Raw genomic sequence first — 26,716 nt, 5'->3', positions numbered from 1 at the left:
TAAATGTGGCCGAAGTTGGGGAATCCACCACCATCCCCATCTTTCCTCTAAGCTCCTGTTAGGCACTGGTGCTGTTAGGAGGTCTCTTCCCTTCCCCAGGCTCAAATCCCAGCTCTCCCAGCCTGTCCCCACAGCAGAGGGGCTCCAGCCCCCGGACCATCTTTGCGGCCACGCTGGTTCACATTCAGAGCCCAGTAAGGATGAGGCTGAACTCAGTTGGCTCTCACTTTTGGTTTGCATCCCATTTTGTTGCGTGGCATCCTTCCCCCTCCCCCCCCCCCCCCCCCCCTTTTCCAGGCGCTTCCCCCCGGGAGCCGGTGCCCGGCGGCGGGCGGTGCGGGGCCGTGGGGGTCCCCGGGGGCGGCGGGGGGCGGTGGGATGCGATGCGGCGGGGCCGCCTGGGTTTGCGGGTGGGATTTTCCTCCCGCCTCTGCCCACTAGGTGGCTGCGTGCTGGGAGAGCCCGGAGCGGGGAGCGGAGGGAGAAGAGGGGAGAGCAAGAGGGAAAAAAAACAAGGGGAAAAAAAAAAAAAAAACCGAGCTGCTGAAATTTAAGCAGGAGAGGGAGCGGCAGCGCGGCAGTCCCGGGGTCCCTCCTCTCCGCCGCAGCAGCCAGCGGGGCTGCCGGCGCCAGGCGGGGCGCCAGGCCGAGCCCGGGGACCCCGCAGCGGGGCCGCCCCACTTCCCTCCCGGCGGCGGCAGGAGGCGCCGGCCCGGCCCGGCCCGGTGAGTCTGCTCAGCACCGCGGACAGCTCCGCGGCCGCGCTCGGCGGGCGGCCGCCATCGGGCTCCGCGTCCGGGGCTCCGCGTCCGGGGCTCCGCACCCCCCGCGGTCGCGCTCGGGGCTCCGCGCTCGGGGCTCCGCGTCCCGGGCTCCGGGCTCCGCGTCCGCGCTCGGGCTCCGCATTCGGGGCTCCGCGTCCGCGCTCCGTCTCCGGGCTCCGCATTCGGGACTCCGCGGCCCGGGTTCCGGGCTCCGGGCTCCGCGTCCGCGCTCCGAGCTCCGCGCCCCGCGGGTGGCCGCGCCCCGGCCCGCGGCCGTTTGTGCTCCGGGAAGGGACCCGCGGCTCCCCCGCCGCGCTGCGGGCTGCCCCCGGCCGGGCCCCGGGGGGCTGTGCAGGGGAAGGCGGTAGGGGTTTGGGGCGGGGGGCAGACGCTGCTCGCACTTTCTGCAAGTTCCTTTTGTTGCTGGAATGAGGTTAAAGAAATTTGGCTCTTGGCACCTGCGTCATACGGCGAGAGGAGACATTTCGGGGAGGGGAGGAGGTTTCTTGCTGCATACTCGCCGGCAGCGCTGAGGGGGCTCACTCACACCCTCTCCCCCTCCAGCTCCAGCTCCCTGCCCACGCCGTGCCCTCTCTCCCTCCCGCTGCCCGCCGCTCCCCTCCGCCGGGCGCCCAGCGCAGCCCGGTCCCCGCAGGGCCGTGCCGGGGACGCAGCATCCCCGACCCCGGCGGGGGGAGCAGCCCTGCGCAGCCCTTCCCTCCCGCGCACGGCTGCCCCCGCACGCTGCTGGCCGACACGGAGCCCCCCCCCCAGGCTCGCTGCGGAGCCCTAACCCCGGCTTTCTGTCTCAATTCACCAAAGTTTGAATGGGATTTTTGCCCTCTCTCCTGCCTGCTCAGGAATGCCTGGTGGGCGGCGAGGGTCCCTTTCTCTGGGAGAGCTGACCCCTGGAAGGGGCCGTCTGAGAGCTCTGGGCTGAACGATGCTCCCCGAGCCTGCGCTGAGCTGCGACTTTTAAAGCCGGGGAGCAGAGCACTGGCTTGGCGAGGTCACCGCTGAGCAGAAGGGGGGGCGAGCAGCTGGAGGAAGGGGCGGCAAGGGTGTTTCTGAGGCACACGTTAATTAGGCATGCTTCGTTAGCAGTTACCTGTTACGGCTTCTGGCAGAATCCATCTGTCCAGAGAGGAGAAGGAGGCTGAGCCCGGTGGGGAGATGCTTCCTGAAGAGGCAAGGGGTTTGCCAAGGCTCTGCAGAGCCAGGGGGAAAGAAGCATCCCTGTATCCTGCCCTCCTGGCTGGAAGCGGGAAGCGCCTCGCTGCTGCAGGCTCCTGGCTGTGTGTTGGCTAGGCACCTGAGACTAGACATCTCCTCCTGCGGTGGCACTGGGGTGGCAAGGAAGGGCCAGGTTTGCAGGTCACTTTCTGCCAGCAGCATCGCTGTGGCTGCCCCCCGCATCACACCCCCATGGGACGCGTGTCTGCAGGCAGGGAAACTGCGGCATGGGGAATGGGCAGGAGGAGGCCAGGCAGGCAGGCAGGGGGGGGGCAGATGAGGGTTCTCCTGCACCTTTGGTGGAGCATGAGTTTGTCTGTTTATTTGACTCTCAGGTCTGTGCTCACAGCGATGGGGTGCGAATCCCCAGGACGGGATGCTGGACAAGTGGGTTTGGTGGGAGAGAGGGGCCCCAGAGCATCAGCGGCCCCACCAGCCTGCTAGGAGGAGCAGGTCTGCCCCTGGGTACCTGTGCAGCAAGAGGTGGTGAATCCTCAGGGGCTGGGGCTCTCGCTGGGGCCACAGGGCAGAGGTGGGCCCTTGGAGGGGCATGGACCCACATGTAGATCCATATCAGCGGAACTGGAAGGTACAGTGCTGGTTGCCAAGGCTCATCATGCTGCTGCTGGGGTGGGATTTGGCTGTAAATTCTGGCAAACCAAGGCTGAGGAGAAGGCTTGTTTGGGGCTGAAGCTGGGGTTTCCTCTGGGCTCAGCTCCTGGTGAGCAGAGGTGGTTCTGTGGGCAGGGATGGACTGGGCTGCCCGTGTCCAGGGGGCTGCTTGTGGGGTACAGGGGAGCTCAAGTCACACACACACACGGAGAACTCCCCACCCTGCCCTGTACCCTAAACCTGCTCAGAGGGACTCAGCAGGTGGCTTTGGGCACCAGCAAGGTGAGGACAGAAGGCTGCGGTGACACAGGGCAGCAGCCTTGGAGGTGGACACAGATCTCTTGCTGTTCTCTGACAGTGATGCTCCAGGCTACCCAATCCCTGCTAAGGCAGCTCAAGGACCATGTTAGGAGGCAGAAATAAATCCTAGAGGAATCCTTCCCTGCCACAGCCACAGCTCTGGCCACCAATAGCTTCATCTGCAGCTCTGGGTAGGGCAGGGGACAGGCACCCAAACCTGCTGCGCTGGGGTGGGCTGGGGGCCGGGGCTCCTGCCCCAGGCTCAGGGTGTCTCTGGGGCTCCCAGCCCTCTCCCTGCTCCCATTCATCTTGCCAGAGCGCGTAGCGAATGCAATAAACACCGAGAAAAATGCTAATTAGTGACTACAAGCATGCAGGGTGTAAAGTAGATGTTTAACCATATTATATAAACAAACATAAAGGAGCCATAAATTAGGTGGGGGAAGAAGTCGATCCATTGATGGAACTGCCCAGGCAGAAGAGAGAAAGGCAGCGCACGGCAGCCGAGGGATGGGGACACAGCGTGGCCGTTGCCTGTAATCCTCTCTCCTTTTAATTGCACCTGTAACGAGAAACAAAAAGTCAATGTTGTTAGATGCTGCTTCTCTGTAGGGTGGTCCCAGCCAGGGGAGCAGCATCCTACAGCCAGGCCAGGGTTAAAATCCCGGAGAAAGCAAAGCCTGGGACTTCTTGGAGCCTCCCAGCCCTTGGGAACTGGTCTCTAACTGTGCCCATTGTGCTGGCTGGAGTTACTGGGAGGTGGCTGGTAAATCCTGTGGCATTAAGTGCATTAAGTTCGAGGTCTCTACAGGACCTGTTTGACAACATGATTAGTTCTCTGTCTTCTCTAACCCACATCACTGCTTTCAGCCCGGTGTCACCTTCACCGTGCAAGAAATAAAATAAGGAAATAAGAAAGAAATAGGGATAGGAAATTGAAAACAAAAATAGAAAACAATGGGGCACGTTTGGCGGGTACTGTTTGTCCATCCCTTGGCCTGGAAGGGATTTTCCCCCCCAGTGCTCTCCCACGTCTCACAAGGCGGTTCAAGCCTCCTTACCAATGCGCCTGAAACTAACGCCGGGGTGCTGGGCTCCCTTGTAGCCAACCTTTAGTTAAGGATTTTATTTCTGTTTTTTAAATTTTTTTTATTTCTATACTTTAAAGACCTTCGGTTAGGGATTATCCCCATCAGCTCCCTGTGCTCCCTCAGCCCTGCAGGGAGCTGCTTCAGCTGGGTGTTATGGGGACTGGCAGGGCCTCTCCCCTCCATCCCTCCCCGCTATTCCCTGGCTGGAGAAGGGGGTTGCAGTGTGGGTGAGAGAGCCCCTTCCCACTGGGGCAGCAGCATCCCTGCACTAATTAACTGATGATGATATTCCCTGAAATAGATTGGAGGAGTGGGACTGATCCAGCCCAGGGATGGGCAGCTGGAGCTGGCAGCCAGCTCGGTGCTGCCTGTTGAGACATCACGTCCCCACCCGCCTCTTGGCCTCTGGACCAGCTTGGGGAGTTTTCTGATTGAATTAATATTCAAAGGACCATCCTTTCCTGCCAAAATCTCAGCGGCAAACCTCCCACTCAGGGGCTGCTGTGGGGTGCTAAGAGCCCCTCTCCTCCTGTGCCTCCCCAGTCCGGCCCAGCATGTCATCCTCATTTCGGAGCTTGATTTTATTTTCCCTTTCTAATTACCCGTTGCAATCTCTCCCGGCAGCTCCTTGATGAGCCCCTTGTTTGTAATTGTTTGGTCCTTTTTTTAACCCCTCTATTTTCCTTGATGCTCTGCAATGTCAAAGCCCTGTATTTCCATAAGCCAGCACGTTTCTCTCCGGTAAAGCATCTGCAGGGCAGCAGCACTGGCAAGGTGCAGGCAGCAAAGCCGGCAGCTGCCTGTCTTATGTCTCCCAGCTTCAACCGGCCGCCTTCAGTAAAACACAATGCTTTTAATAAGCCAGCACGGTGAGCTCGTCCTGCGGGCGCATGAGCACCCGAGTCAGCAGAGGTTGGGAACACATGAGAGTGGTGGAGGTGTCACAGCTGCGGGATGTCACATGTCCCCTCTCCTCTTCCCCACGCTGGAGACCCTCATGGGGTATGGGTTTTGATACCCCATGGTTGGTTGCTGCCAGACTTGCCTGCAGGGTGGAAATTCCAGGGACACTAAATTCTCCCCTCACGCTCGCAGGGGTTGCTGAGGGTAGGAAGGGGGCTGGGTCCCCCCAAAACCCCTGCAAAAAGAGACAGCAAAGGGGGTGTGGGCTCACTGAGATCCCTGTCTCTCGGAGGTCTGGTGGGCAGAGATTTTAATCCAAACCTTTTTCTTCTAAACTGTTGGGTTTGGGAAGCAGCTTGACCCAGGACAAGCTAAGACCCACCCCAGCTACCACCTCCCGCCTCCTCCCTGCCCCTCTCTCAACTTTTGCGCTAAATAAGCGCTTTTTGGCAGACATTTCTGCTCCCCATCCCTTTTCCCAGGTCACGCAGAACCCCAGCGCTTGTCCTTCACAGCCAGCCACCACAGGAGGATGAGATTTGAAGCCTCCTGCTAGAGCATGGTCATGTGGGTCATCGTTAGAGGACTTATTCAGGGATGTTTAATTGGTATCTGGGTAAGCGTGGGATGTAGCCAGCCCACCTCATTTCCCTTGGCCCAACTGGAACTCCTTCTCCTTTTGCAGGAGCTCTTAAAATCACCCACACTTTGTGGAAATGAGGTGCGTGTAGCTACTACAAGTGTAGAAATGTCCTTTGGTAATGGCTGACCTCCAGGAGAGAGGTCTGGCAGAGGCGAGGGGTTGTTTCTCTCCTTTCCCTCCGCTCATGAGAGCCATCACATGAGGGAGAAATTATTTCAGCTTTCCGTCCTTCATCCCCCGGGCAGCTGCCTCCTCTTCCTCTCGCTCGCTTGGGAAGAAGACCCGACTTGCGATCGTGTGGGGCTGGGGGCTGTGGATGGGGAGCTGGAGAGGTGCCTCGGGAGCAGACATGCTCCAGTGGGTGCTAGATCTCCACCCAAAGTGCAAATATCCTCCCTGGAGGAAGAAAAACAGCCTTAACTCTGCCCACCCAGCACCACTCTCTGTTTCAGAGCCTGCCATCATGGGATGTGAGGCAATGTCCCAAGGGAAAACCGCTCCATTTGCATTAGCTGGAGCACACGGCTGGCCGGCGTAATTACTCTTCCTTGGCCCCGCTGCCTGGGATTTGAAAATTGATTGCTGAGTCAATACTGATGCGTTTGGACCGTGCCGGACTGCCTGCAGTGGGAGGCAAGCGCTCGGGACGGCTGCCCCCACCCATGGCCAGCATGGGGAAAGGCTGGGCTTTGGCTTTCTGAGCTCATCTCCAGCAGGAGAGGTGACCCCTGAGCCCCGCTGCACCGTGCTGGAGCAGGGTGGTGGGTGCAGGATGTGTGAGCAAGCAGGAGGAGCATGTCCTGGGTCATGCGGCCCCTCATGGATCCCACCCTTAGGGCTCCAGTCCCACCATTGTGGTCCTGAAAGATCATCTCCGTCAGGGAAATGTTTCTGGGTGAAGGTCTCAAGCTGTTTCCCCGCTGGCTTCCTTCATTTTGGCTGAAACTATGTTAGTCAGCAGAAATCACTGAAACTGTGGATTCCTAAAGTGGGTATTTTATTTTCCTTGGGTTTTTGGTGGAGGAGTCCTCTAGTCCCCGTGGGGTTTTGCAGTCTCGCCTTGCCCAGCCTGGCAGCCAGGAATAGGTCCTGTCGATAGAGCACAACCATGTCCCTCCTAAACAACACAGGGGACACGCAGGGAGCTCCACCAGTGGCAATTTTGGCTGCTGGCAGCTGAGCTCACACTGCAGACAGCTCAGCATCCCCGCGGCGAGAGCACGGCCGGTAATTAAAACGCAGATTGATTGAGTTCGATCTGGTTGTTGTCCCTTGGGGAAGCGAGGGGCTCCCCAAGGGGACTTGCTGGCGCTGACAGCACCCAGTGTTTGTCACGGGGGATCGGTGCCCTGCCTGCCTGTGCCCACGGCTGTGGCGCAGGGTTCGGCCCCTCCTCACACAACACTCGATGCCCGTGTTTTTGGAAGGGATGCTTGTACTTGCATGGAGACTTAAAAGAAAATCCCTCTGCAAAGCATCAGCATTAAACTTATCTTTAATTACACAGTTAATTTATTATGTAGCACTAGTAACAAAGTAAAATGGGTAAACGGCTCTAAGATAGCACGCCGAGGATTGCCTCATTTAGTAAATAATTTTAACTTAAGTAATTATTTCCTGCAAGGGGGATGATGAGGGAGCGTCCCAGGGGGCATTTCATTCATGGCCACAGGAGGGATGAACCCTCTGTGTAATTCCTCATTAACTCCTGGATGCTGTTGTCGCCTGCTCCGTGTCTGGCTGACGTGCACCCATCACCCCACGCACCCCAATGGGGTCCCAGCGGGCGCTTTCGGTGCTGCCTGTGTGTGCTTGCTGGCCCCAGCCTGGCAGCATCCCTGGGCACAGGCTGGGAGGTTTTCCTTTGGGTTGTTGCAGTTTTTTCATCCCCAATTTTAACATAGCCACTTGTCATTTTGCTAAAGCTGCATCTCCTTTAGCTAGCCTTGCATAACGAGGACTAATTGCAGTGGGACACCGATTAACTTGCTGGGCACTTTCCTGCTGGGCGGGAGGTGGTGGGCAATGGCTGAGCTGGAGGCAGGAGATGTTACCCGCATCCCTGGTACCTGGCACTTGTGGCACTGCTGGCTGCATCTCGAGGTCCTCCAGCTGCCCTGTTTTCGGTAGGAAACATGGTTTATATGTAGCTGCTTCATTTCTGTTCCCCCCCCCCCCCCCCCCCATCTTCCTCTGCAGCTCATCCTGCTCCCCCCTCTTCCCTGGCTTGTCCCCGTCGTCCCCCCCCATCCCTCTCTGGCTTCGCCCACACGCTCTTCCCCACTCCGGCCTTTTGTTTCCCCCTGGGGCTTCATTTAAAAGCGCTATTGATGCTGTTAGGCGCTAATATGAAGAGAGTCTCTCTCCGTCTGCCCTCCGCAGATGGGGACCTCGGCTCAATCCACGTCCTGTTCTCCACTGGGGAATAACAATGAACTTGGGCACCATGGAGAGATGGAGAAAGAGCAGCTCTGTGCTCTGGGAGACAGCCCTGTCCCCGGGGCCAAAATAACTCCACTTGTTTTATTTATCAACTCCGGGGGGACGGGGAGTGAGTGGCATACAGATGTTTCCACAGCTGGCTCTGCTGGCCCCACGTGCCTGCGACTGGCCCTGCAGTGGGGTCCCCTCTGGAGGGGGGATGCTCTGTGGTGTCTGGGTCTCGGCATCCCATCCAGAGCTGGAAAACCAGCTGAGGGGTGTTTCAAAATACAGAGCAAGATTTGGGCTGTGGGCATCTCTGTGGCCAAGCCCCAAGAAGCCTTCAGCTGCCAGCATCCGATCTGCCACGAATTTCTACCCTCCCCCAGGCTGGTACCCTAGTGATGCTCACACAGAGCCTGAGACAGCTATGCATTTACCCAGCATCTCTGGTGCTTGCAAAGGGAAGAGGAAACAGGAGAAAAGTCCTTCTTCATCATTTATGCACGCACACAAAATGAAACGAAGGGTGGTAGCCACTGAGCTGGTTTTTCCCCATCCCCTGCTCCCTCCCCACCACTGCCCCCCTCATACACGCAGACTCACTCCCCCCTGCTCCTCTCTTCCTGCACTACCACGAGTGAATTGGATTAGTCACCTTCTTAATTAACTGTGCCGGTGTGAGCTCTATTAGGTATTAAATGTTTGTCACAATCCAATTAAAAAAATCCATCCCAGCAGGGCAGGGCTTTGTAGGCACTGGGCGTTTGCAGCCCTCACACCGGGGGCGTGGAGATGTGAAGTTGGGTGGGACGGGGCGGGGGGTGTGTGAGCCTGGTGGGGTTTAACCCCCCCCTCAATTCATGGATACCCCAGGGTCTTGTTTGGCCTTTGGGAAAGGTCATCCTCACCCTCTAAGCAAGGAGTAGACCCAAAGGTGGTGCCCTGAGGAGAGGCAGGGATGTCCCCACAGCACCTCCCAAGCACCCCCCGACCCAATGCAGGTTGTAAATTGGGCTGGAGCTGGGTGAAATCCATGATGGAGCTGGGGTACACAGACTCTGACCAGCAGCGGGGTGCCTGGCGGCATCGGTGAGGCCAGCCTGGGGTAAACCCAAGCTTTTTGGGGGGCTTAAGGGCTGTGTTGTTAGTGTGCAGGCTGGACGCTTTCGGGAGGGAGATGGCATCAGCATCTTCAGTGTCAAAGGCAGAGTTCGTTTTGAATGAACACCCACACCAGGGATGAATGAGGTTTAGTTTCTGCTTCAAAACCAACCCAGCTCCCGAGGACAGGCACGGCACATCCTCCTGCAGCCCCCTACATGGTCCAGCCACCTCCCTGGGGCAGGAATTGTCCCAAGCTCTGCACCCCATCGGATGCCTTCATCACTGCTCATCTCTTTTATCTATCTTTTTCTCGATCTTCTAGACCATTTCTGAGCTGTAACAAACTTTCACCTCTTGTCTTAGTTCCCTTAATAGCCTCTGCAGAAGGACTTTATGAAAGTCTCCTGGAAACTCTGAATTTATTACAGCTCCTTATGCCTCAGCACACAGCGCTTTTCTGGCTCCCTCGGGTCAGGGCTCCGGTAGTTTATAGGAGGCATACGGAGTACTTAGGCTGGTTTCTTCCTAGCCCAAATTATTATTTATCATTTTTATGTATTTATTAATTCTTTATCAATATATAATTATTATTATGATGTATTATGAATATGTTTTCTCCCCACGCTAAGTGACAAGGCTCACTGGGCTGTGGTGTTTCCCAGCATCACCTTGTGTGTATTTTGCTGTAGAGGATGGTGAACCACTGACCAGATGGGTGGGAAAAGCATCATTTTTCACAGTAGATTATATGTCATTCAGCACTTTTAGTCTAAAAAAATGCCTCTTGAGTGAACCCTGCAGGTACCCAGGGGGGTCTCAGTGGGTACCCATGGCCACACTTCTCACCCATGAGGTCCTGAGGCAGCTGATGTGGTCCAGGAGGGGAGACCCTGATGGGGAGCATCTCATTTGTGGCAGAGGCAGAAAGCTTAATCCCTTTAAATTTCTCTTTATCGATTGCAGCTTTATGGCTAAATCACTCGATGTAGCGATGCATGATCTTCCCCATCGCAAGTGCATTAGTGGCCTGCGGAACTCCAGCCATTGCACAGCACTGCACAGCGGCACCTCACCTGCCATCCCCTCCGCAGGGCTTGGCAGAGGAGCTCAGGCAGCACCCAAGCATCCCTGATTTCCAGCATGAAACGGGAATGCTTGGGCAGGCCCAGGGAAGAGAAGTGGGATGCGATGTGTTGCCTGCACGGACAGGGGTGCAGGTGCCGACATGCTGAGGCGCTTGCCTTGGGGAAGCAGTTGGAGGTGGTTTGTCACCCATGGGTGCAGCATGGAAGAGGTCAGTGCTTTGGGCCCTGCTTTCAGTCTCCCAGGTGGAATTATAGGTGCTTTACATCATGTATCTTCTGGGGGTGTCATATCCTACAACCTGTACCTGTACTCCTGCCTCACTCCATGGGTGTCCCCAAAACACATCCTCCTCACCAGGATGGTGGGCTGTGGCAGGGGATAAGAGGAATTTGGAGGTGTTATCAATTCCCAGAGCAAAGAATCTGCTTCTCTGGAGGATTTTTCTTTCCAGCAATCAATGGAAATGTGTTTATCAGGAAAACGTGTTTGACCTGGACAAGTGTTTTACTGATGTAAACAGAGCCAGGGAGAGTGATGGGGGGGAGGAGAGATAAGGAGTGTTAGGAGAGGAGAAACAGCCACAGAAAGAACCAGGAGGGAGGAGAGGAGGCTAAAGGGGCAGAAATAAGGAGGGATCCTGCCCTTCCCTGCCCAAGCTGCCAGAGAGCAGAAATAGGGGCACACACAAACACCCCAAGCTTTGCCCAGACCCCTGTGAGTGGTGGGCAGGGGCTGCCAGGTACAGGCAGGCAGAGGGGCTTCGCTGCCTGCCCAGGTGGGTTGTCTCCAACCGGTCCAGGCAGCTCCTTAGGGAGCAGAAAGGAACCGGTTTCCTTAAATTAGCAGGAGTGCAGGCAGGGGAAGGAGCGAGGAGGGCAGGTTTCCATGGAAATGGGAGCTGGCATGAGAGGTGGCAAAGGCAGAACAGGCAGCAGTGAGCCCTGGCGGGGGGGATGCTCTGCCCACCTGCCCCTTGCTGCCCGAGGGAGGGCTTCTCCCTGTAGTTCCCGGGTATTACTTGGAGCAAAAATTAATCTCTTCGCAATGGAGACATTCTTATGCCTGCTGCTATGATAACAGGTCTTTTCTTCTTCCTCCGCAGCATCATTTATGCTATAAGATCCTCAGGAAAGACAAGAAGCAAATGCCCAGCCTCAAAATGCTGGGTTGGGAAGTGAGACTAGGCAGCAGGTTTGGAAAAAAGAGCAGTTTCAAATGTCAGGGGAATTTGTGTGATGAGGATGTGGTTTGCAGAGGGCAGCTGGGCCAGCAGGTTAATGTGCCTACCCTTTGCAGAATGAACTGGGGGACATTTAATGACTGTAAATAGCAAGGGCTTGGGTTTTACATCTGGTCTTAAAAATACCTGGTAAATCCCAGGTGAACTCTCACTTGTCTGTAGTTTGGCCTCAGTGCATGTTTCGGCTCCTGGGTAGGAGTAGCTCTGTCTTGCAGTCTTGCCCCTGCACATCCCCTTTGGGTCCCACCCTAACCAGAGGAGAAGTCCTCATACGGGATCCTGTGAGGCTGGTGGCAGAGCAAGATTCAGGTAGAGAAAACAGATTCCTAATCTCAGTGGGGCATTGCGCACAGGGGTTCTGTGCAAGCAGCAGGACGAGCATCACTTGGGAGCTGGGGAAGGCATGTGCCTCCCTTCAGCTGGGAGAGAACCTCTTCTCCTCTGGCCCAGGCCGGGTAGAGCAGAGCAGAGATGGAGCTGGTCGTGCTGCAGAGAAGAATAAGGCATTATCTTGATTCTACTTACAGCTGGAGAAGGGGACGTGTGTGCCATCGCTGCACCCCGCACGTATGCGTGTCGCTGGCAGGCTCATACCCAGGTCCTGCGCAGCGCAGCCTGGCTGGGTGCAGGGGAATTTAGGAGCCCGTTCAGCAGCCCATGGATGATGATCCTTGCATGTCCAAGCCCCAGCCCAGCACCAGCGAAATGCTCTTCTCCAAATTCAGTGGGATTTGAGGTAGGGTGGTGATGTGACTGCCACATGCAGTCAGGGACCACATTGCAGAGCATCAGAGTACCTGCCCTCCTCCCCCAGAGCAGCTCCTCAGCCACCCCCAGCACTGATTTGAAGCCACCCAGCCCCATAAGAACCCCTCAAGTGCCACCACCCTGGAGAAAAATCCAACTTACACCACCAGTGAGATAGAGAGACGCTCAAGACCATGCCCAGATGGTGCCAGCAGACACCTCTCCCCTGCCCTGGCATACAGCCTGTGGCAGCCTGGCGCTGATGGCTTTTTCATAAGCCACTGCCTGACATGAGGCCACCGAGTCCAGTAGGTTGGCACTGGTGGCTTTTCTTTCCACCCTCCTCAAGAGTTTGGGTTCCACTGAGCCCGGTGCAGACAGACCTCTCGTTGCATCAGGGCACGTGGTGCCCCCCACCAGCTGGCGGGACAGTCCTCCATCGGCTGGGACAAGGCAGGAGGGACCCCAGATTGGCTCCCGGGGGCAGAGGGAGCTGGGCAGCCCCAGTGCGGGTGAAGGATGTGCTGCTCACTCCTGCTGCCTGCTCCTGCCGGGGGGCATGTGGCCATGGGACCCGTGGAGCTGGCATGGAGGAGGCTGCTGAGATCCAGTCCAGCCTGGGCTCCCTTCCTCCTAAAATAAGGGTATTTGGGGAACACCCCGCTGCAGAAAGCAGCAGGATTCATCATTTACCGTGTTAGTGCCAATGCTTGGGATCGTCTTAAACAGGACACCAAGGGAATTAGAACAGATCTAAGTCTTTGGGGTACACATTGAACTGTTAACTGATGCCAAGCTGGGGGTGCTTTCTTCAAACTTACCATCACATACGCGTCCTTTTTGCACCTGAACCTCCATACCTCTCTATCCAAATTGGGGAAAATCTCAGCTTTGCTTCTAGGGACCAGTGCTGGCTGCTGGCTGGGGCCACAGCAATATGCCAGTGTGCCCAGCTCCAGCGCGGCCACATCCCACCCGTGGCCATAAATCACCTTCCCGGAGGGAAACTGCCTCGCTGACCTCGGGCAATTAGTATTTGCCTCGTGCCTGGATATGCCAGGGGTTTTTATCCCCTCTAAGCTTTTATCCTCTCTTGTTATCCCTTTTGGTGTCTAATCCTGCCTCGAATCCCACTAAGCCGCTGACGTGGCTGTGCCCAGACCCTGACAGCCACCCAGGAATAATTCCTGCATCGAAGGGTGGGGATGCTTTGGGGTCCTCCAGACCAAAACCAGAGCAGACTCAGGGGGGAGCACTGGCCATCCTTAATAGGCTAAAAATTAAATTGGAGTGAAAAATCAGGTTTTTAGTGGGGGGGTTCTTCCCAAATCCTGCAGACAGCTACAGAAATACATTTTCCGCCACTTGACCTTGATAAAGCACTCACTCCAAATGAGATTCAGAGGTGCAAATACAGTTAATTGCTGGGTTGGGCTCCACTCCTGAATTGTGGGGATCCTTAGAGTGCGGTGGGTGACGGTGTGTGGGACACCCCAATTACATGGCCAGTGCTGGGTTGTCCCCAGCAAGGGAGCATCTCACCTTGCTGCATCCCCTCCACGGCTTTGCAGAAGACAAAGCTCTCAGCTCTTTGCTTTCCCCTGGAGCTGCTCTGCCCCAGCCCTGGGCTCAGCCTGGCAAAGGTGCTGCAAACTCATGACACCTGTGGGTACCACCAGTCTTTCCCCGCCCATCATCTCAGCTGGATCCTTTCTCCTCCCTTCTTTTTTCCTCATGGTCACTTGGAAACAAATGTTTTAATGTAAAGGAAGGAGGAGCTGGGGGGAAGCCCAACCACCATCCCATTTATGCCCTGGTGTGTTTGGTATGAAAAATGATGCTTGGGACAAGTCCAGAGCCAGATCTCCAACTCCCAGCCTCCAGCAGGAGCTGGTCTCAGTAAAATAGCCCCTGCTTACACAAGAAAAAGCTTTAACTTCTTGTTTGCTGGGTTGGAGGCAGCCTAGCAGCTGCCCACATCTGCCCATGCCACGCTCGCTCGCTTGGTCCCCAGAGTGGCTGTACTGGTGCCCCTCAGTGTCCCAAGCCCGGCTGCAAATGCCACCCCACTACATCACAGCCCAGCAGCGTTAATTGCCCTCGTTGCTTTGTAATTACCTGGTAATTACTATATTCTCATTCCCCAGTCTGCCTTCCTGCACCCTGCAGCCACATCCCCGTTAGGGGTGCCTCTTGATTATTGCTAATGATGGCAATGCAGCTGAATGCCAAATTCCCCATTTCCCTGTAATCTGCACTGCGGCAGTGCAGCCAGAGCTAAGGCCACCCTGGCTTTGGGACTGTGGGGCTTGTTACTCACTTATTATCCTCTGGGCTCACCAAGATGATGGGGGGAAAGGGGAGATGTCCCCCGGGATGGCCACGGGGACTGCGGGGAGCACAGCAGTGTGCTGGCCCCAGGCAGCTCAGTGGGGTTTTCCCACCCCAGACTGGGCATGCAGGCAGGAGACAGGCAGCCTTTGCCAGCAGGGGAGCACAGCGGTGTGGCTGAGACCTTCCCAACTCATTCCACTCACCTTCCTTGTAGGGATGCACAAGGTGCATCGCACCCCCTCCCCAGCCAGGAGGGGGTTTATCCAGGCAGCTGCGTGGGCTTCTCCAGATGCTGTAGCAAATGGGAAGGTGAAGCACCAGAGTGAAGAATTTAATTTTTTAGTCTATTTCAGTAATTCCTTATTTTGTTTATTCCTCATCCTGCTTAGGGAGACTGAGGCATGGGCACTGAGCTGGGGGCTTTGACTGCAGGGATGTGCCAGCATCCCAGGGCAAGGCAGGGATGGGTCACATCCTGCTCTCCCCACCCTGGAGGGGAGTCTGCTCACAGGCTGCTGCCTTGTCCCCATCCTGTAGAGAACCAGGTGCCCATCCATCATTCCTCCGCGATATGGCATTTGGGGAGAAATCCCCCAGACGCCTGCAGGGTTCCCCTGCCTGAGCTGAGCAGGCAGTGGCACTCCTGAGCAGATCACAAGGGCTAGTGGCATCCCTGTGCTGAGTGGGAATTGCTTGGAATTGCTTGGAATATCTTCTGGGGTAGTGAGGTCTTGCATGGTCCTGCTGTACCTCCCTGGTGGGAGGCAGGATTACTGCTAGGCAAGGGAGGTTGGCAGGGATGCTGAGATTAATGGGGTTTCGGAAGGAGGTAGCTTGGGTGGGATGCTTCTTGAGCCTTTTTAATAGCAAAAAATAAAAGATAGCCTCCCAGGACAGAAAATAAATAGCAAAGCCCATTGACAGTGCCTGTGGCGGCATGAGGTGCTCCGTTCGGCTGAGCATCCTTGGGTCACTGCTGGTCCTGCTGGGCAAAAAAAGCCCCTCTGCAGGGGATGGATCCATCCAGGGCATGATGTGGAGGGGGGGAACAGAGGGGAGGGGGAAATCACCAGTGATGACTATCACAAGGAGGAATTAGCAGAGGCAAACACCCAATTCAGCTGCTGAATCCCCAAAAGGTACCTGTGGGGGGATCTGGATGCTCCTCCTCCCCAAAACTGTTGCAGGGATCCACCAGGGATATGGGTGATGCCTGTGGGGCTGTGACCAACCTCTTGACAATTTTATTGCCACCTTAGCAGCTCAGAGGGAAGGGCCAAGGGCTTTTTATACTTGAAAAAAGTCTTTTTTAAAACTTCGAGCTGTGCTGTTTCCAGCATGGGGGCTCAGGAACACAGGGTTGGGGATAGGGCAGCAGGGAGAAAATGAACCCCCAAAATTTCCCTTATTTGAACCCAGCAGCGAGAGAGGTTTGGGGTTGCTCAGCACAGGTGCAGGTTTTTGGCTGAGCTGGCAGCACGTGGCTGGCCAAGCGCCAGTCCCCGAAGCAGCAGCTTGGGGTTTTAGCCTTTCCCTGGGGTGAGCGCAGCCAGCGTCAGCGCTAAAAAAAAAATATGACACAACGGAGGTGTGAATCAGCAAGAGGAAAATTCCCACCATTCAGGGAGGGAGAGGAGGCAGAAAAATTGCAGGCAGAACCATGCTGGACTCTGCAAGGCAACTTCATGGGATGCAGTGATGGGATAGGAACGGGGAAGGCAAGGAAAGGCATGGAGGCATGGTGCCAGAGCAGCCAGTGGTGTATAGCAGCGGGGCAATGTATGGAGGGTGTTCAGCTGATGATCCTGCAGGCTTGAATTCCAGCTGCCAGGAAGCTTGGGAAAGCTGCCCCAGGTACCAATCTCACAGCATCACTGAAATGTGGGCTTTGTCCCCAAACCCACTGTCCTCTGCAGGGTGGCCAGGTCCCGAGCATCCCAGGGTGAAGGGATGCAGGAGTGTGGGTACATGTGTTCACCAGTTGCAGGTTTCTTGGTGCCCATGTGCAGGACAAAGCCCAACCCCAAAAATGGGGGGAAAAGTGTGTCAGGGCAGGGAAGCATCCCTGGGGTGGGATGCTGAGCTCCTGCACCTTGTGCTCCTGCACCAATGGGTGTTCTTCCACCACAGTTTGCTGAGCTAGAGCTGAGCATGGCTTAAAAGAGAGGGCACAGAGACGGGGCCGTATTATCTCGCCCGTAACGCACTCGAGCTGAGCAGCGCAATGGAGGCCATAAACAAGATTGATGTACGGATTAAAGAGACAGAGGAAAGAGAGGCAAAGGTTAAGAATATAAATAGGTAAAGCTCCAACCAGGAGTGCGAGGTAGAGGCTGGGCAGGAAAGACAGTGAATAAAGCAGGGAGTGAATGGCCAGAGGGCTAGATAAACATGCAAGGGATGGGGGAATTGAGAGAAAAGCCAGGTGGATAAATAAGCAGCGAGATGAGAACAGCACCAGGGGACTTGGGGTTAGGGAGAGCTGGGGCGCAGGGTGGAGGGATGGGCATGTGGTGCTGACTGTGCCAGGGCGCTCAACATCATTGGAGAGGAAAGAAATAAAATCAAAACCCAGCATCTCCCAAACGCAGCTCATCTCTGTTCCCCTGCCAAGCACCAAGTTGCTTTTTCCAGCTTCCTGTTTTCCCAGCTCTCTGCTCAGACATTATTAATTCTACAGCCCAAGACGACAGAGCTGTTCGAAACAAAGCGAGTGGCACCATGGTGCTAATTCCCAGCAGCAGCCAGGCACCATCAACCAGCACCACACTGCCTTCCCCGACCCTTAATGAGCCCCCAACAGGGCGGCACCGTTAATTGCATTGCCTTGCACCCTAAAAGGATGGTCCAAAATATATATGTGCGTACATCTATAGCATGCACAGTGTTCCTGTTAACATCCGTAGTGGGGGGTTCTGCTGGTTTTAGGTTGCCAGCTCTGTGGGGAAGATGCAGGGATGTCCCTGTGTTGGAAAGCTGGAGAGGGGCAGAGCAAAAAGGAGAAAATCTCACTCATCCATAGAGGCATTTTTGAGGGCCATACATCTCATGGGGGAGCAAGCCTCCCCTGCCACAGCCGAGCCATGCCTGGCTTTGCTCATGGCTCACTCCCCTGGCTCCCTATCACCAGCAAGGGGATTAAATGCTCTTTTTATGGCATGGCTGGGGTGGAGAAAAAGCCCCCGGTGATGCTTTGCTCTCCGCTGCAGCCATCAGGTCCCTGCACATTCTACGGAGTCGAATACTGATGGAGAGGGGGGACAGTCATCTTTTCACATGGACAGGACCCAGCAGGGATGCTTGTGCCCTCGGGTACCCCCCAGCAGTTGTGCTTCCCTCATCATTGGAGACAAGTTTTTACAACTGTTTGGACAGACGGTAGTTTTTACAACGGTTTTTACAACTTCTAGAACCACTGAGTTGCAGTTCTGGTGTCTCAAAATAGATTGTCGTTAAAGTGTCAGGGTAGCAGGTCCCTTTGGTGGCCAATTATTCTTCTTTATTATATCAAAGACACTCAGCAAAGGCCAAAAAATAAAATAATCTAGGTGATTTACTCCTCTTTGTAATTAGAGTTAGTAATTAGACTGTCCTTCATAGCACAGTGGGGTTGTGTCCAAGAAGCGTTGGCAACGTGGATTTTGTCAGCAGCCCTACCCAAAGACCTAAAACTCTCTGGCTGGCTCCTGTGAGGGACCGTGGGGACATCACAGCAGTGTCACCAGCACAGCTTCAGTTTTGGGACCTTTCTCCTTTGTTGCTCAACTCCAGGATGGGAAGGACCTTGGAGAACCTCGGCTGATGGGTTCTGTTGGGACCCAACAATTGCTATGCAATTATTGAGAAGGTAATTGAGCAAATGGAAATGACTGAAAAATAAGTAGCAGAAAAGGGATATTTGAGGCCTTTCCATAACTCAGAGGATTTCCCCATGCAGCTTGCTCCAATGGGGAAAGAGGGTGCCTGTGCAGGGTACCAAATGCAGGGTTTGCTCACCGTTCTCCTCTCCTCGGCACTCACCACTGATGCTGGTGGGGTTGTGTCCTCTGGAAACAGGCTGGGATGGGGTTTTGCTGAGTGAAAGAGAGCATCTCCTGTTGGATTTTGGTGCTGGTGCATGCTCTTGCTGGGATGGATTTATCTGGCTGACACTTGAAATTTGTAACTTTGCACTTTCCTTCAGATATATTGAGCACAAGGTTCTGCTGAGCTTCCTAAAAATAAAGCAAAAATAAGAGAGAGATGTTAAAAAGTCACTTTAGCTGGCTCCAGCCCTTAAAAAATAGGGGTGTCTTTTCAACAGGCAAAGGACTGGATAGCTTGTTTGGGTTATTTTAATTAATCTTTACCAGCATCCCCTTTATCTCTTATGACCCTCGCACCTGGTCCTGCCACCTCTCCGTGGGGTGACCGTGGCCAAGCCCTCCCATCCCATCCCATCCCATCCCATCCCATCCCATCCCATCCCATCCCAGGTCCCCATCACCTGCTTCATCTCTCAGGCTGTGGTGACTTAGGGCTGCATTTGCTCGTGGGTGTTATAGGATTTATTGTTATTTTTATTTTGGCCCTGAACTGGAAAGGAGAGAGGATGTTTTGGGAATTGTTTTTCGCTTGGTTTAATTCATTTTTAATCGGCTGACGGTAATGATTTGATACAGACAATCTTCCCCAACTGAGGTTAATCAGGACAGAGCAAGCCTTTCACTTGGTGTTATTTAGAGAGGCATTTTATAGAAATACTGTTAGAGAGGTTATTTAACCATATATTTGTTTTCATTGTGTACACAGCTTTTTCATGGGCTTCCCAGCTTTTAATGCTGAGAGATTTTATTTATTTTTGTCATTTGGAGGGAATTCAGGCCTGCCAAAGTGCCCAGGACAGATAGCCCCGCAGGCTGCAGTAATCTGTTCAGACCATCTGGGCTCCAGCTCCTGGAGCAGCCCCGGGAGGGAGAGCTGGAAAGCTTTAACCAGCCCCAGCCCCATCAGCCTGGGAAGATGGGGTTTTTTGGAGATGTGGTGACGGACAGATACCCCAATGGGGATGTGCTGCCTCCTGTCAGTCCCTGCAATGCAAAGCTACTCCCAGTGCACCATCTCTCTGGAAGGGCTGAGTTTTGCTCTGGTGGGTTGGTGATGGGTTGGGGGCAAAACTAAACTGGGAGGTGGAGGCAGCCCCTCGAAGCTTGAAATTTAAACTATAGAACAGCTGAATGGTCCAGCAGCCGAGCTCCAGCACAAAGTTTTCCAGCCAGCGCGGAGCAGCGAGCATCCACACCACCTTGAAAAACACCCTCCCCAGGGCAGCGGGGAGCAAACCCAACCCCTAGATACCAGCTGAGCAAATACTCATTTACTCCTACAGGTAGGGCTGCATATGGGTATTCCTAGGCCAGACACACGTAGAAACCCACTTGTCAGCAAAGCCCCCAGGGCTGCTGCTTTGCAAGGGAACGCCAGCGCTTTTAGCTGTGGTTCTTGACCCGCCAGAGATGCTCAGGGACCAGAGAGTCCCCTGGCATGAGCGGTGCCTGCGTGGGGCTGCACTCGCTTTTGTTTTCATCTTGTTGCAAGGAGTAAAGCATCTGTCTGGAGACAGTAAATTATCCCCTCGGCTGGTGTATAGCTAATGTAATTGAGCTGCATTTAAAGACTCCCCAAGGTGCTCCCTTCTCAGCCTGGCAGTTTGCAGTGTGCTTGCTCCCAACTGCAGCCCAGCACATCCCAGTGCATCCCTCTTGGGGGGACCAGCATCCCCAGCTGTTGTTTGCAACTGGTTTTCGATGGGGGTGGGTGGGAAAAGCTGTTCTGCCCAGTCCAGGTCCCAGGCAGGAGGTGATGGATTATTTGCAGTCTGCAGTTGTCTGTGCATAGTGGAAATTGCCCACTGTTGGTTTGGGCAGGTGGGCTGCCAAGCAGCAGGATCAGACCATTGCAAGGGGCTCTGTGGAAAACAGAGCCACCCCAGTTCAACCCCCAAATCATTTACTGGCCTCACCAAAAGTTTCCAGTGCCTTGAAGCCTGTAAAAAACCTCCGTGCTCTACTGCCTGTCATAATCTGCATTTCACAGCAGGGAAACCTGTGTTTCCTTTTAATTTATAAAAACTCCCAGATGTTCTGGCTCCAGATGTGCAGTGAGCAGCCTGGGCAGCACAAACCCACTAGTGAGGGCTTACTGGGGGGTGTTATTTTAACCCTGAATGTGTTTGCCACCACAATGGCTGCTTTCTACCATCTCATGACTTTTATTCAGAAAAAAAAACAACCCAACCAACAAACCAAGGTACAGGCAATAGGCTGTGGCAGCAAGGCAGTTTTCTGGCTGCTTGCTCAGGCAATCCCAGTTTATGCTTTTTTATAAGAGGCAACCTGTGGCTATGGCTTGAAACCAAAAAGCCAGGAGAGCCAGTCTCCACCCCAGTGCTGCTTCCCAATTCTTCAATAAAATCCTTACCCTTGACCCTGAAAGAGCTTGGATCTCCTATCGCCCCGTGTTATATTCAGCCTTCCCCATATAGATGGGGCATTGCTGGGTACTGAAGTGCTCCCCCAAATCCCCAGAGGACTGACATAGCAGAGCAGGAGTGCCAGCTGTCCCCATGTCCCTCGGGGAGAGCACTGCCTCGTGGTCTGCAGCAAGCTCGGCTCCGTCAGGTGCCCTTACAGGCAGCGCAGCAAGGAAATAACAGGAGAGAGATGCCAACTGCTTCACCTCCCTTCCTCTGGTCGCTTTGAACCTAGCCAGAATTAGGAAAAGCTCCCCCAGAGTTTGCAGCGGGGTCACAGCGTGGTGCTGGGAGCTGCTACCTGCCCCATCCGTGGTGTGGCTGCATGGCAGGTTGCTCCCCCTTCGTTAGCTTTTAATCAGCTTTCCACTCCCAGTGCTCGCCAGCAGCATCTCGGGGGGGTGGGTGGGGTGGGGAGCAGCGGGCGGCGTTTGCAGCAGCACAGGGCCACCCAGCCTGAGCTCCCTGGCTAGGGCTGCCTCCCTCACCCCTGGACTTATTTATATCTTTTATTTTTCTCTCTGAGCCATATTCCTCCTGGCATTGCTAAACCAAACAGAGTACAAAATCTGATAAGCGCAAGGTAGCATTTTTTTCCCCCTGCAGGATACATTATTTACGAAGCTTATCGATTGTGGGAAATAACCCAGGGGCGTTCAAACATGAGCTACATCCACTCTTACACCAGACATGTTAATTACCTGCAAGCTGTTACTGGCTTCTCTGCTGCTGAGCATCACCCGCAGACCAGGAGGGTTTAGGGATGCGAGGAAATGTAGCTCACGAGCTGCTGGATCACACCTTTTCCAGCAGCCTCCTGGAGATGCTGGGAACGGGCATCGCTCTCACTTTAAACCCCATGTGCTGCATCAGTCATCTAAATTTGCCTGCCTTAGCTCCCAGCCATCACTCCCGCTCTGCCTTTCTCCTCTGCTGTAAAGAGCTCTTTAGTATCTTCTTTAGTATTTCCCTGCCTTGACAGTTCTTATAGGAAGTCATGAAGTCACCTCTCAATCTTCATGATAAACTAAGCAGACTGAGCTCTCTAAAGCTGGCAGCTTCCCCATCCTTGGGGAGTTCTGCGACTCTCTCTGTAACCACTCCAATCTCTCAATGTCCTCTCAAGGAGCACGGCCACTGGACCTGCTGTCAAAGCACTTGTCCTCAGCTGCATCAGCGCTATGTAGAGGATAAAATGGTACCCTACTCCTCCATGGCACCCTAAATGATGCAACCCACCCTCTGCTGGCAGAGAAGCTTTTTCCCTCCTCTTAGCGCTGATGAAAGAGGTGCCAAACGCTGCTCGTGAGGCACCAGGGTGGTTTCTGGAAGATGAAGGTAGCGTGGGGGAAGCACAGGTGGGTCTGGCAGTGTCTGGGGTGGACAAGCAGCTGAAAACATGAGGAGAGCAGCACCAGTGGGATGTGGAGCTCAGGGCTGCACCACAGGAACTTACAAAATTTTGTACCTTTGCAACAAACCCACTTCTACTACTACTACTATCACACCAGATACACTTTTAATTTAAAAGAATGAAGTGTCCTTAGAGTCATTGTCCAGCTCTAGGTATGGAAAACCAGAGTGGGTCAGGGATGCTCCTCCACCCAGGCAGGAAGAGAAGGGGCACCACCAGCTGGAGGACGTGGTCATACCCATCAGAGAAGCTGCAATGGACATAAGCTGAAGGATAATGGAATGATAACATCAGTAGTTAGGGCTGCAACAGAGATTAAATGCTGGGATTGCGATGGAGGACAGTGATGGGGTGAAGGCACCTGCTCAGGGCTGATGCAAATCAGTGTAATATCACTGCCCTGAGTCTCAGCTCACACCCCGATACCCATCCCAGCTATGATACTTCAGGGAGAGGAGAATGACCGATAAATGAAGCAATAACAGCAAAAGACTATAAAACCATAATGAAAAATAATTAAAATACAACTATTGGTATGGGGATAATTATGAATGCAGGGAAGGTGGCAGTAACTGCGCTAGGCGATGAAGGCAATGAGGAGCAGGAAAGGCGCGCTGCTGGTGACGGGGCCGATGGAGACACCGACTTGTCTGGATGGAGACGCAGATCTTGAAATTGTAATGGGAATAATTATGACTGTAATGGGGTGGTAATAAAGATAATGGAATCGTAATTGAGGAGGGGATGGCTGTAAAGGAGGAGGTGCACATAACAGCCTTGTAAAGGAGATGATAAGAAAGATAATGGATGGTAATGGAGTTGTTGTTAAAGGTAATGGAGTTATAATGAGGTGACGACTGCGGCAGGTAGAAGGGATGGTTGGTTTAACGAGGACTATGATGCAGAGAGGACTCTATTTCTAATTCATCATGACAGGCAGTGCTGGAGGTGACCATGAGGCTAATAATAACTGAAGGGGTCAATCGTTAAGACAAATGCAGCCACACAACGAGCACAGCAGGACTGCAGTCCCTGGAGATGCAAGGTGGAGGTGCAAAACCTGGGCAGGGGGTATGTGGTGTTGCATCATGAGGTACAAGGCAGAGGAGACAATAAAAAGCACCGTGACAAATTATCTGGGCAAGTCCTCTGAGGTTTGCTTTAGTGCAGGGCTGCCCTTCAGAGTCTTGAACCTAGGAGACAGGGATGGGGTGGGGGCAGCAGCTGACAAGGGCCGTGTGCCCCCAGGGAGGGCAGCCCACAGCAACTATGAGGAGCCACTGCAGCAGAGATGATGGTGACAGGGACCGGCTGATGACCACAGGGGGAGGAATTGGGATTAGCAAGGGCAAGGCTGGCTCTTGCAGCATCAGGACAGACATACAAGCGAACACATCAGCTTGTAGTGACTCGGGCACCTCCACAGGGGGACAATTCAGAAAGCAGTTAATGGCATCATCCATAATGGCAACATCCCGTGCAACGTATCTGCTCTTCACCTGCTGCTGAAGCTCAGCCCAAGGTCCCCAACCCTTCCTGCAGAGCAGGTCACCCTCGCACAGCTGCTTGCCACACACCACCAGCCAAGCCCCAGCCTGTCCCCCACCACTCCCCTACCCACCAGCCCGGTTACCCTGTCAGAGGAGAAAATTAGATTGGTTCCACTTGACTTGTTCTTGACAAACCCATGTCAGTCGTTACTTTCTAACCTCATTATCTTCCAGGTTTGTACAAACTGATTGCTTAATGAGCTCCTCTTGCAAGGCTTCCTGTTTTGAAGCCTCTAACTCCGGGGGTTGCCCCACTTCAGCCCCCAGCTTGCCCTGGGCTCCTGCAGTGCTGGAGAAACCCTGAATGCTTCCAGGGTTGGGTTGGCTCTGGCAGTACGCCCAAGGGAGATTTTGGGCAGCCCTGCCAACACCAGCACACCTGGCTGATCTAAACAACCTGGAAGGTCTTCTGCCCACGGAGTTGGGCTCCTGCCCAATATAATCATCCTGTCCTAATTAGCTGAGTGCAAGGAAAGGCTCAAGCAAAGCCCACTCTGAATCCTTTAGTTTTCCTCCTCTATTTAAGCAACATCCTTGGGCTTTCCTCAGCTCTCCCTCTCCTTCCTGTGCATTTACAAAAAGGTTTTGCCCAACCTAAAAACAGCCAGTGCGCTGGAGCTCGTTCTGCACCTTCACATCTCCAACTTGTAGCTGCCCTGTTGTCCCCATCACCAGGTCTCTGGCCTCAGTTCCCCTTCTCTGCAGCTCTTCTTTGGGTCTGAGGTCCATCAGGTCTCTGCATCACTTCCCTCTTGTTCCTCTGCATCAGGACAGGTTGTTGTGGTGCCCCTAATGCATTCGCTTTAGATAATTGCCAGCTTCCCTGTGCTCTTTAGCCCTTAGATTATCCTCCCTAGAGATGCTACCTACTGGTTCCCTGAGATTTTTGCAGTGCATTATCCTTGCTCTGCTGTTCACGCTCCCTTTCTCTTGGCATTGTGGGATCTGCTATTTTGTGACTTATTTCCTGAAATTACCTTCCACTTCTTTCAGTCAGTTCTTCTCTGTTAGCCCAAATCAAGCCCAAAATAGCAGCTTTTCCAGTAGCTTTCTCCATCACTGGAAATGAGATGTTGCACTAACACACCCAGGGAACTGAATGGCTCTGTCCTGCTGTATCGCTCACCCCAGAGATGTCCATGGAGATGCCATTACCACCTGTCATGTAGAGGTACTTTGGGTTTGGAGAGTCCCTCACACCCATCCACCTCATTCTTCTACCTCACATGAAGTCTGTCCCACCAGCTGCACCCCTTTTAAGTTAACCACATTTGATGTAACCTGTTCCCCACCCCTTGCTAACCTTCAGGAAAAGCACACCCCCATTTTTGGGACACTCCTTTCCTTCATTTTCCTTGCCTGCTTCTCCCCAGCAAGTCACAGAGGGTCCTATGTGTCCTACCAAGTCCCTGTTATTTAAGCCCTAGACTGAACAAGGTACTAAGATGTCTACATCAGCCTGTTTGTTTGCCATGCTTTGCCACACGTGTACAGAAACATTTGCCCTGTTATTTGCTTTCTTGTCCCTTTTCTGATCTCACCACTTATTTTTTTCCTGCCATTTGTTGGCATTTCTTCTGTCTGCCTTGCTGGCATGACCAGGTGCCTTTCCTCATTCAGGGGATCCCAACCTCCCCCCAGCAAGGACTTCTCCATACACATCAAGAGCCTCTGGTTCTGCTGACCCCCAGCCCAACAGCAGATGAGAGCATTTCTCCACTCCTCACCCACAACCCAAGATGACAGGGAGCCTGTCTCCACCGGCCACCTCTCAGCTCATTTTCACCCAGAACTCCTCAAGACCTTTGCAATTCCACCCCTGCTTCCAGAAGACAGTTTAATGGGTTTAAAGTACCATCTGCACGTGTCCGAGAAGAAGGGGAGAAGTAGTGTCCTTCAAACGCTTAAGCACCTGTGAAATAAATAGAAGAGCTAATAAAAAAAATATATTAAGGGTGAAAAAACTGGAAAAAGAGGAATACAGGAGATTGTACCAGCCTTGGAGATAACCTAGGGACATTTTTGTATCACGGAAAGTCCATTTTCAGTACAGATGGGACTTTTTCTTCTTAATCGCTTTCCCAACAGAAAGCCACCAAGTCACAATAACCTAACCCACCAAAGGACAAAGCAATTGCAAGTCCTTTCTCTGCTAGCTGGTTGCCAAATCAAACTCTGCTAGATAGGGGGGGTGGGGGGAAATACTCTACAACAGGTCTCCCAAAGGGAAAACAGGGAACGAGGGTGAAGGATAGGAGGGCAAATTGGAAAAGAAACACTGCCCAGCTACAGGATGAACTTGTGCAGAGAGCCCTTAATAACTAACCAGCTCTGGCTGCCTGGGGAATTTAGTAGAAAAACTCCCATTTTTGTCATCATCAGCGATGCCAGCCCTGATAAATAACAAGCTGGAAAATTTGTGGGCACTCATGTCCTAGAGACCAAGGAAGGCAATGGAGCCTTGAAGCAAAACTGGAAGAGTTGGCTTTCACATGCTGTTGCTTGGGAGGTTTGTACTGGGAAGATGTCCCTCATCTCCAGTATAGGGCTGGCCAGGAAGCTCAGGAGGAGTTTTGCCTGAGGATTTCAAGGGATCAGGATATTTGCCGGTCATTTTGAAGCAGAGCTGCTTACAGCTGCCTGATATAGGAGGAAAACCTGGAAAAAAGCCAGAGCAGAAGGGGAAAAAAAATGCAAAACCTGTGATAGTGCATGGGAAGGCACCAGCAACACAGAGCTGGAAAGGATCAACACTTTGTC

At 53.8% G+C, this 26,716-nt stretch overlaps 1 protein-coding gene across 2 annotated transcripts in view; it reads left to right on the top strand.

The window, feature by feature from the left end:
• Positions 1–545: 545 nt before the first annotated feature.
• TNR (tenascin R) overlaps positions 546–26,716 on the top strand; it is an 81,287-nt gene continuing 55,116 nt past the window's right edge. The window contains exon 1 of one of the 2 annotated variants that reach the window (XM_040610276.1): positions 546–725. The gene's annotated coding sequence lies outside the window, so the exon portion shown is untranslated. The remainder of the gene's footprint in view (positions 726–26,716) is intronic. The other variant, XM_040610277.1, reaches the window with a different exon arrangement.

This window comes from Falco naumanni, chromosome 11 (genome assembly GCF_017639655.2).
Source record: "Falco naumanni isolate bFalNau1 chromosome 11, bFalNau1.pat, whole genome shotgun sequence".
NCBI classification, from domain to species: Eukaryota; Metazoa; Chordata; class Aves; order Falconiformes; family Falconidae; genus Falco; species Falco naumanni.
Note: the sequence above shows the minus strand (reverse complement) of the source record. Positions and strands in the feature narration are given on the sequence as shown.